The sequence below is a fragment of the Schistocerca serialis genome, chromosome 5, assembly GCF_023864345.2.
Source record: "Schistocerca serialis cubense isolate TAMUIC-IGC-003099 chromosome 5, iqSchSeri2.2, whole genome shotgun sequence".
In the NCBI taxonomy this organism is placed as follows: domain Eukaryota; kingdom Metazoa; phylum Arthropoda; class Insecta; order Orthoptera; family Acrididae; genus Schistocerca; species Schistocerca serialis.
This window is the reverse complement of record NC_064642.1, coordinates 46853362-46863528: the sequence shown is the minus strand read 5'-3', so window position 1 is coordinate 46863528 and position 10167 is coordinate 46853362. Positions and strand designations below refer to the sequence as shown.

Here is a 10167-nt window from a genome sequence, read left to right as displayed (position 1 = left end):
CTACACGGTGAAGTCGGTGAAGTTTTGATATATCTTAGTGTCACAAAAACGAAAATATTTTCGTACTGAAATCGGACACCTATGAGTAGTACAACTGTCGGAATTGAAAATAAAACGAAGCGAAAAAATCTGTAATAATAATAATTTAATACTGTTTTTAAACTGTTTATGATCTTGGCAAACAGCGGTAGTTGTTGTCATTTTTGTGGTTTTTCGGTTCAAAGGCCGGCCGCTGTGGCCGAGCGGTTCTAGACACTTCAGTCCAGAACCTCGCTGCTGCTACGATCGCAGGTTCGAATCCTGTCTCGGGCATGGATGTGTGTGATGTCCTTAGGTTAGGTTAGTTTATGTAGTTACTAGTCTAGGGGACTGATGACCTCAGCTGTTTAGTCCCATAGTGCTTAGAGCCATTTGAATCCTTTTTTTTTTTTTTTCAGTTCAAAGACTGGTTTGATGCAGCTGTCCATGCTACTCTATCCCATGCAAACCTCTTGACCTCCGAGTAACTACTGCAACCTACATCCTTCTGAATCTGCTTATGTATTCGAGTCTTAGTCTCCCTCTACGATTTTTATCCTCCACGCTTCCCTCCAATACTAAACTGGTGATCCCTTGATGCCTCAGAACGTGTCCTATCAACCGATCACTTCTTCTAGTCAAATTGTGCCACAAATTCCTGTTCTCCCCACCTTTACTCAGATTTAGTTATGTGCTCGACCCATCTAAACGTCAGCATTCTTCTCTAGCATCACATGTCAAAAGCTTCTATTCTCTTCTTGTCTAAACTGTTTATCGTCCATGTTTCACTTCCATACAAATATTTTCAGAAAAGACTTCATGACACTTAAATCTATACTCCATGTTAACAGCTTTCTCTTCTTCAGAAATGCTTTGCTTTCCATCGCGAGTCTACATTTTATATCCTCTCTACTTCGATCATTAACAGTTATTTTGCTGCCCAAACAGCAAAACTCATCTACTACTTTGTCTCATTTCCTAATATAAGTTTCTCAGCATCACCCGATTTAATTCGACTACATTCCACTATCTTCGTTTTGCTTTTGTTGATGTTCCTCTTCTATCTATATGGCAAACAGATTTGTAAGGAAAAAAAAAACACATTGTTACAGTCACCACTGTAGCCGTTTTAAAATAAATCGAAACACGTATAGTCTAAGTAAGACTTTCGTTAAAGTCGCAAAAGATGGTGTATGACCTCGATTACTTTCACGACTGCGACTGCGGAAGATAGACCAAAAACAAATACTGTATTACTGAGTTAATGCGTAATATATAGCAGAAGTGGTCGATCATACTTACAAGGGAACCTCCCCATCGCATCCCCCTCAGATTTAGTTGTAAGTTGGCACAGTGAATAAGCCTTGAAAAACCGAACACAGATCAATCGAGAAAACAGGAAGAAGTTGTGTGGAACTATAAAAAATAAGCAAAATATACAAACTGAGTAGTCCACGCGAAGATAGGCAACATCATGGACGTTCGTAGATGAGGAGCGCCGTGGTCCCGTGGTTAGCGTAAGCAGCTGCGGGACGAGAGGTCCTTGGTTCAAGTCTGACCTCAAGCGAAAAATTTTTCTTTATTTTAGCAAAGTTATGATCTATCCATTCGTTCATTGACGTCTCTGTTCACTGTAATAAGTTTAGTGTCTGTGTTTTGCGGCTGCACCGCAAAACCGTGCGATTAGTAGACGAAACGACGTGCCTCTCCAATGGGAACCGAAAACTTTTGATCGCAAGGTCATAGGTCAACCGAATCCTCCAGAGGAAAGCACGTCTGATATATTCCATACGACACTGGTGACGGCATATGCGTCATATGACAGGAATATGTTGGCGACCCACCTAACTTGTACACTTGGCGAATGGGTAAAAAGATTCTTCTTCGGTGCCCGATTTAGGTTTTCTTGTGGATGTGATAATTACTCCCAAAAAAGTGATGAAAACATAAGAGTTTGTCACATAAACTGCAACAAATGAATCCAAAAGTCTCACACTCGCACACTTTTCCCTGTGCTCTGTCAAAACATATGTTTTTTACGTTTTCAAATTTTTCCGTGTGTAGACCGTCAAATTCTGGATATGTCCAAGCAAATCTGAACATGTGCTGGAATTTTGGAGAGCGAAGTTGATTATGTGTGAGTGCCTGAACTTTCGTAATTGTCTGAAAATAAAAAATTAATCTTTTTGCTCGAAGGAATACTTGAACCAAGGACCTCTAGCTCCGCAGCTGCTCACGCTAACCACTGGACCACGGCGCTCCTGAGTTCTGTTGATCCTTTATGTTGCCTGTCTTACACATGGACTACTCAGTTTGTATATTTTGCTTATTTTTTCATAGTTCCAGACAACTTCTTCCTGTTTTCTCGATTGATCTGTGTTCAGTTTTTCAAGGTCTACGCACTGTGGCAACTTATAACTAAATCTGAGGGGGGTGCGATGGGGAGGTTCCCTTGTTAGAACTTTCAACAAAACTGCTTGGCAGAGGATAAAAACACGCGAGAAGTAAAAGGAAAACGATCTGACGAACAGACGACAGCGTTCGGATCTTTATTTACTTTTTTACGTGTCTTATTCCTTGTACGTTATGATGTTGTTGGAAGCACTTCGCTCTTCTTAGGCAACTGGCAACCAGATGGGAGTGACTGACAGCTCAGCTCCGGTATTCCCCTTGCTAACCTTGAAAAGCGCTGCACAAGCCCGCGGCAACTAACACGTGAGTTCGCGCAGTAGCGGAGCTCGCACGGGCTGGGCGATATCGCAGTCTCGGCTTGGTGGATGTAAGGGGCTGTCCGTGGAGGGTGCGCCGATCAATAGCAGCGCCCACAAATCCCTCCCGCTCTCCAGTTTCGTATCCGATCGCTTCAGTCCCCGCTTTCCCCTACGAACTACCTGGACCACGGCGGGATCTGATAGGTATTCCGACGGTTTGCCTCAAAACGACAAATACACAACTGCACAAGCGTATCTCGTTTTTGCTACATTTGGTGTCCTTTTTAAAACGTACAGGTTACTAGCAGTACACTGTGTACAATGTCAACAGGTGAAACTAGAGTAAGATGGAAAAAGCTTTGAGTGTTTGCTTTCTGAGCTCCGAATTTGTGCTGCGGTCTAGGCTGCTGACATACTGTTACAACTGTCTAGTTTAGAGTAATATTTTTAAAAAAATCAGTTCCTACATCTACACAATACTCCGCAAGCCATCTAACGGCGTGTAGCGGACGGTACTTCTGGGAGCCAAATTTTCGAAAACTTAGAGTGTTTGCTTTCTGAGGTCCGAATTTGTGCTGTGGTCTAGGTTGTTGACATACTGCTACAACACTGTGAGGAAGATAACACACAGGAGCAGAGAAGATGGCGGATAAGGGTACGACGACAATTATTTACAGCAAAGAATTATATTCATTTTCAGCTACGCTAAGTTTTAGCGAGTTAGAAAACGAAAATCTATATAAATAAAGAATTACATATGGGGAACATCATTTCCAAAAATTTCGAAAAATTCTTGACAAGTTTACTTTAAATTTTTACGCAATACTCTCATGAACATTTGGACGAACATAGGCTACAGTGAAACGTTGTTAGAAAATATAGAAAATAGGAAAGTTGTACTCTTGGTTTATAGGTTATGATTAGAACACAACTGCAGAATTTGAATATGCAGTAACAATAAACAGGGCTCAAGGTCGGACTGAGAAGGGAAAAGGAGATGGACAGAGGTGTGGAAGAAAATGGAGATAGAAAAGCGGAGAGGACGAGACGGACAGAGAGAGGAGGCAAGACGATTGGAATGAGTGGAGGAGGAGAAGATGGACAGGGAAAGCGGGCAGCAGGAGATGGACAGAGAGGGTGAGGGTGAGGGTGGGGGAAGGGGGGGGGGGCGGAGAGAGAATGAAGAGGAGATGGACAAAAAGAGATGGACGAGGTATGGGCAGAGACAAGGCCGCGGGGAGGGGGGGGGGCAGAGGTGGAGTAAGAGATTAGGCGGTATATCCATTTCCCATACACATTAGAAACGTGTGCTTTCTCTTTTCTTCCTTGTCCATTTAACCAAACTGGGTCATAGCAAAGCGTGGCTGGGAATAGTTTGCAAGAAATCACGGGGAGTTAGAAAACTAAACACAACAAATAGTGTTACTTACGAGTCAATATTTGGTATCGTACTAACATTACTGCCTCACTAGGAGCAGGTTCCTTACTTAAACCCTCCTGTTATAAAATACCAACAACTGAAACTTCAGCTGAAATTCAATCGCAAACTCAGTCGCAATAATATTTCCTTGGATGGTGTTCAGCTTAAATTTCTTACTTTTCTTGTACACATGGTATGCACCCATTGTTTAAACACAGAGCTACTACAAATGATTCATTCGCTTTCAAAGCTCTATATTTAACCAAGTAATTGCATGCACAAACATAACTGATGCATGATTAGAAGCGTAAACTCACAACTTTTGCACTCTTCGCACGTTCATGACTGTTCCTCGTGTCATAGCGACACACGTCCAAACGGAAGTCTGGTTCAAATGGCTCTGAGCACTATGGGACTTAACTGCTGTGGTCATCAGTCCCCTAGAACTTATAACTACTTAAACCTAGCTAACGTAAGGACATCACACACATCCATGCTCGAGGCAGAATTCGAACCTGCGACCGTAGCAGTCACGCGGTTCCAGACTGTAGCGCCTAGAACCGCACGGCCACCCCGGCCGGCAAACGGAAGTCTAGTTCGTTCAATACCATACGTAGCTACATCCTGTCAGTGCCCATCGCAGCAGCATTGACGCTTTCTCTGAACTGTTCCAGTGTTCTTGGCAATGAATGTACGTAAACACGGAGGTTTACGAACGACGAACATCAATGCTTCAATGATGGTGTGCGCTGTCTTGTTGAAAAAATTCTTCGAATCAGCAGTCTGTAGTGGTAACAACCTCAACTGCATTACACGGTATTAACGTAAGGCCGGTATTTCACTATCATATTTCTTTGTCAAAGTTGATATGTCAAGTATTTATGTCAAAGAAATTTGATGGTGTAAAAGGCTACTTTGTCAAATCTCGCCTGTCATCAAATAAATATGATCAAATTTAGGGCCTCGCCGTACATTTGATCTTAAAAGTGGTTCGTTTTCTGTTCACTGCAATATGAAATGTAACCGCTTGGAGAGCTGGCGTCGCTACATCTACTTGAATTCTCTGTAGCGTGTTTGTAAATATGGCTTCAGAGTTTTATATTTGGTTCGCCTATAGTGGACGTTGAGCAAGGGGCACAGTGCATGCTGTTAATTGTGTGTTGATGGGAAGATGGAATATGCTGCAGGCGACTTTATGTCCACAATCACAGCTACAGACATCCATCTCCACATATGGAAGCATCGAGGCAGCTTTTAAGAAAGCCGGAATTGAGGACGTGGTCACACTCTAAAATGAAAATTATTTCTTTGCTTTCTATTCTACTTTGTCTACTTTTCGACTCTGGATGTCACAATTTAAAAAGCACTTCATCTCTTTATTAATTTTGTAGTCGTTAGAACACTGATGCCATTAATTAAATTATTCAAAAATAAAAATATTTCTTATTCCCATACAGTATACTAAACATCTAGATCTGCAGCGAATTAACGCATGGTGCAGGGAATGGCAATTGAATCTCAATGTAGACAAGTGTAATGTGCTGCGAATACATAGAAAGGAAGTCCTTTATCATTTAGCTAGAATATAACAGGTCAGCAACTGGAAGCAGTTAATTGCATAAATTATCTGGGAGTAGGCATTAGGAGTGATTTAAAATGGAATGATCATATAAAGTTGGTCATCGGTAAAGCAGATGCCAGACTGAGATTCATTGGAAGAATCCTAAGGAAATGCAATCCGAAAACAAAGGAAGCAGGTTACAGTACACTTGTTCGCCCACTGCTTGAATATTGCTCACCAGTGTGGGATCCATACTCGATAGGGTTGATAGAAGAGATAGAGAAGATCCAACGGAGAGCAGCGCGCTTCGTTACAGGGTCACTTAGTAATCGCGAAAGCGTTACGGAGATGACAGATAAACTCCAGTCGAAGACTCTGCAGGAGAGACGCTCAGTAGGTCGGTACGGGCTTTTGTTGAAGTTTCGTGAACATACATTCACCGATTAGTCAAGCAGTATATTGCTCCCTCTTACGTATAACTCGCGAAGAGACCATGAGGATAAAATCAGGGAGATTCAGCCCACACAGAGGCATACCGACAATCTTTCTTTACACGAACAATACGAGACTGGAATAGAAGGGAGAACCCATCGAGGTAGTCAAAGTACCCTCCGCCACACATTGTCAGGTGGCTTGCGGAGTATGGATGTAGATGTAGATGTAAATTCATTTACGTTCACATATTTCCCCTTTAGTGCTTCATAAATCGCTTCAGACGTTTCTGGAATTATTTACCGGCTAGCGTAAATGGTAAAAACTGCCAGTTTTGCTTGCAAGATTAAGGCGGAGCTCACCATCTGCAGCATCATCGATAGAATCGACTGTGGTCCATTGGTGTAGAACCGAGTGGAGGGTCTGAATCACACGCTTAGGCGGTCCTGTGACCGTGTAGGCTGCAGATTCCTTGACTTAGCGATATCTGGTGGTGAGTTTCCGGATTCCGTTTAATAGGTCAGGAGCCCATTGCGCACAGGAAGCAGCAACAAGGGTAGTGGGGGTGTGTGGAAGGGACTGGGCGGTTTTTTTTAGGTTAAAGTGTCTCAGGAAACCACAGAAAGGGCCTCCGTCTAGAAGTGGGCAGGTAAAACACGGTAAAGTAGTTGTAGAAACGATCGGTTGTAAATTGTCGTAGCTGAGCTCCAAGCCCTAATAGAAAGCACTGAAGCTCAAATAGTTATAGGTACAGTGCATAATAACAAGTCGTTGTCCACCATCTTGAAATTTTATGAAAAGTATGACGACAGTGTAATTCCCCTTTTAAGAGCCACGTCAAAGATCTTTGTCAAAGAAATTTGACGAATAGTTGATCATATTTCTTTGTCAAAGAAATGTGATAGTGTAATACCAGCCTAAGAGGTTACAGTTAATGTTATTCCACACAAGAAACACGGCGCATATAGCTTCGTCTGTGACATAGCAGAGAAATCCGACGAATCTCGTTCATGCCCCGCAATTTTATGAGGAGAACGTGCCCCACCCTTTCGCATTGTGGCTGTTAATCTTTCCAGACAAATGGAAGGTTGCTTCGTCGCTGAATACCAGCTTTCAGGCGAAATGTTCCTCCCGTGCTTCTTTCGTGTACTCTGATGCGCCGGCCACAGTCTTCAGGTTTTTAACTGTTGCACGAACTGCGGGCGTTATGGTTTGAAATGTAACAACCGTCGCAAGGCCTTCCACACAGTTCCCGGTGGTATTCCAAGTAAAGGGTGGATATAATTAAACATTCGCTACTTGAACCAGTGTAGACGGAAAACTGTTTACCGTATGGGTACACAACTCCACTCTCTTCCGATCGTGCCACTGTAGGACTTGCGCTGTTAGCAGTGTGAGTGTCGTGACATGCAATGTAGGCTTGAAACACTAGCATCAGCGTGCATTTAATTTACAGACAGTCGCCATGTGTCTGGATAAGGTGAACAGGGCTTTAATCTTAAAGCCGTTTTATTAAAACTCTTCGTGAGTACCGACGTATTAAATGGAATACGGAGAGGCCGGCCGAGGTGGCCGAGCGGTTCTAGGCGCTACAGTCTGGAATCGCGCGACCGCTACGGTCGCAGGTTCGAATCTCGGGCATGGATGTGGGTAATATCCTTAGCTTAGTTAGGTTTAAGTAGTTCTAAGTTCTAGGGGACTGATGACCTTAGAAGTCCCATAATGCTCAGAGCCATTTGAATCATTTTTTTTTTACTACGGAGAGACCCTCTTTCCTCTCCGAGGTTGGAGAACATGATTCGGAAGTTAGAATTAACTGGCGATTTGGGAATCGCTCCCGGCAGCAGCCAATTGCGCCAGAAATTGTTACCATGCTTGAGAATGGTGGATGCAATGCGCAGTCTTCAAGCAGTGCACGAGCTGTGCCAAGACTGCTGAACATTCCATGATCTTCTGTTCGGAAAGTCCTGCGAATTACTGTGAAATGCTACCCGAACACCTTTTCTAACCTGGTGCGTAAACATGGTAACCAATTAAGAAATGTTACCTTCTCATGTGGAAATCATAACGTGTCTCTTCCAATGGTTTATTCGTTATTCCCCTTCCGCACGTCCTTATTAATGTTTCCACAAAGTTTCGTTGTCCAGGATCATTCGTTTTTCATGGAAGCCTTCTCAGTTAGCGAAAGTTTAATTATAACTAGTCTGTACGTGGCTTGCGCAAACTGTTGATTTTTTTGGACTACATACGAATCTTTCCCGTCAGCGTCTCCGCGGCTGCATGTGGTACACTTGGTCGGCCAGGACTTTTCTGTTTAGAGACAGAACCTGTGTCCCTAAATTGTGAAAACCAACGCACAATGCTCTATTACGTGACGGTTTGTTTCCACAAACTCCTCCTGAATGCTCATTGCACTGTTATAACAGAAAAAATGCCACATATTTCAAGATACAAAAACTGTCCTTGCTTTGTAGACATTTTGCCAAGCCACTGCTGGGCATCATGCACCAATCATATTTGAGCATGTAAAACTTTGGAAACTACAGAACTTTGTAAAGGAATGTAACATTTACAAGTAACGCTGTGTAAAATGGAGCACTGTAATTTGACTTTCACATGTTCACTACAAGTAATACAATTTTCTCCATCGTTATGGTTTTTCGGATCATGATCATTAGCCGTACCGATGTACGGTTTGTCGATAAAATTTCATTCTTATATTAGATAGCTTAGAGTCAACGCAGAGGCTTACCCAGCAGTCATTCTTCCCACAAACCACACGCGATGAACAGGAAAAGGGGGGAGGGTGGGGGGGGTAAGTGACAGAGGTACATAAAGTACCCTCCGTCACACACCTAGGGTAGCTCGCGGAGTAAGGATGTAGAAGGTATAGATGACTAGATGTAACGAGTCAAAAAATTAAGCTAACGCTTTTATGACTGCTTCTTTTCGGTAGGAATCAATTGGGGAAAAGGAGAGGGGGGGGGGCGGAGGTTCTTCCAACTGTGGCTGCCTGCATTTCCTTTCTTTTCCATCTTCCTGCTTTTTCTTCATTAAGGATGAGTCTGTTTAATATACAGAAAAGATCACAAAAATGGGAAAAATTTGAAGGATAAGTCTATGATTGTGCTGTTACACTCAGTCCATTTTGTCACCTTGGAGACACAGTCATTTTTTACAAGCTTGTCTGCATGACCATTTTTTACAGCAAGCAAACAAACATTTGAAACTTCCTGGTAGATTAAAACTGTGTGCCCGACCGAGACTCGAACTCGGGACCTTTGCCTTTCGCGGGCAAGTGCTCTACCATCTGAGCTACCGAAGCACGACTCACGCCCGGTACTCACAGCTTTACTTCTGCCGGTATCTCGTCTCCTACCTTCCAAAGTCCCGTGGACACTTTCGGTTTTGTTCCTAATAATGTTGTTCAAGAAGAGCTTCTGAGTGGTCCTATCACATTTGTAGGATGCAGGATTAATTTTTCCTGTACTACTACCGAGGTTGTTACTGGCAATTCTTGGTTAACAGTTGCTATAGTACGAGGTGGTGATAAGCCATTATTAGGATTGGAATCGTACTATGACGGAGACATTATCTCTTATCGTACCTTTTCTATAGGAGTAAAAGGTGATAGGAATTATGGTACGGCTGTTGGAAGGTAGGAGACGAGATACTGGCAGAAGTACAGCTGTGAGTATGGTGCATGGGTCGTGCTTCGGTAGCTCAGATGGTAGAGCACTTGCCCTAGAAAGGCAAAGGTCCCGAGTTCGAGTCTCGGTCGGGCACACAGTTTTAATCTGCCAGGAAGTTTCATATGAGCGCAGACTCCGCTGCAGAGTGAAAATCTCATTCTGGAAACAAATATTTGTTTTGTAAATAAAACCGCCTTTTCTTACTGCAACTGTAATTTATTTCTCCGAGACGCGTTTCGCCTTTTTTTAAGATAATAACCTCACAATATTTACGTCTTCAAAAGCACGAACAAATATCTACAACTAGTGGCAAAAGAGTAATAGTGCACCACG

The 10167-nt window shown here is 42.9% G+C and overlaps 1 non-coding gene across 1 annotated transcript; it reads left to right on the top strand.

Annotated features, from left to right (window-relative positions):
* The first annotated feature begins 9853 nt into the window (after positions 1-9853).
* Trnas-aga (transfer RNA serine (anticodon AGA)) lies at positions 9854-9928 on the top strand. Its single transcript has one exon. It is a non-coding gene; the product is annotated as a tRNA-Ser (tRNA).
* Positions 9929-10167: the final 239 nt, after the last annotated feature.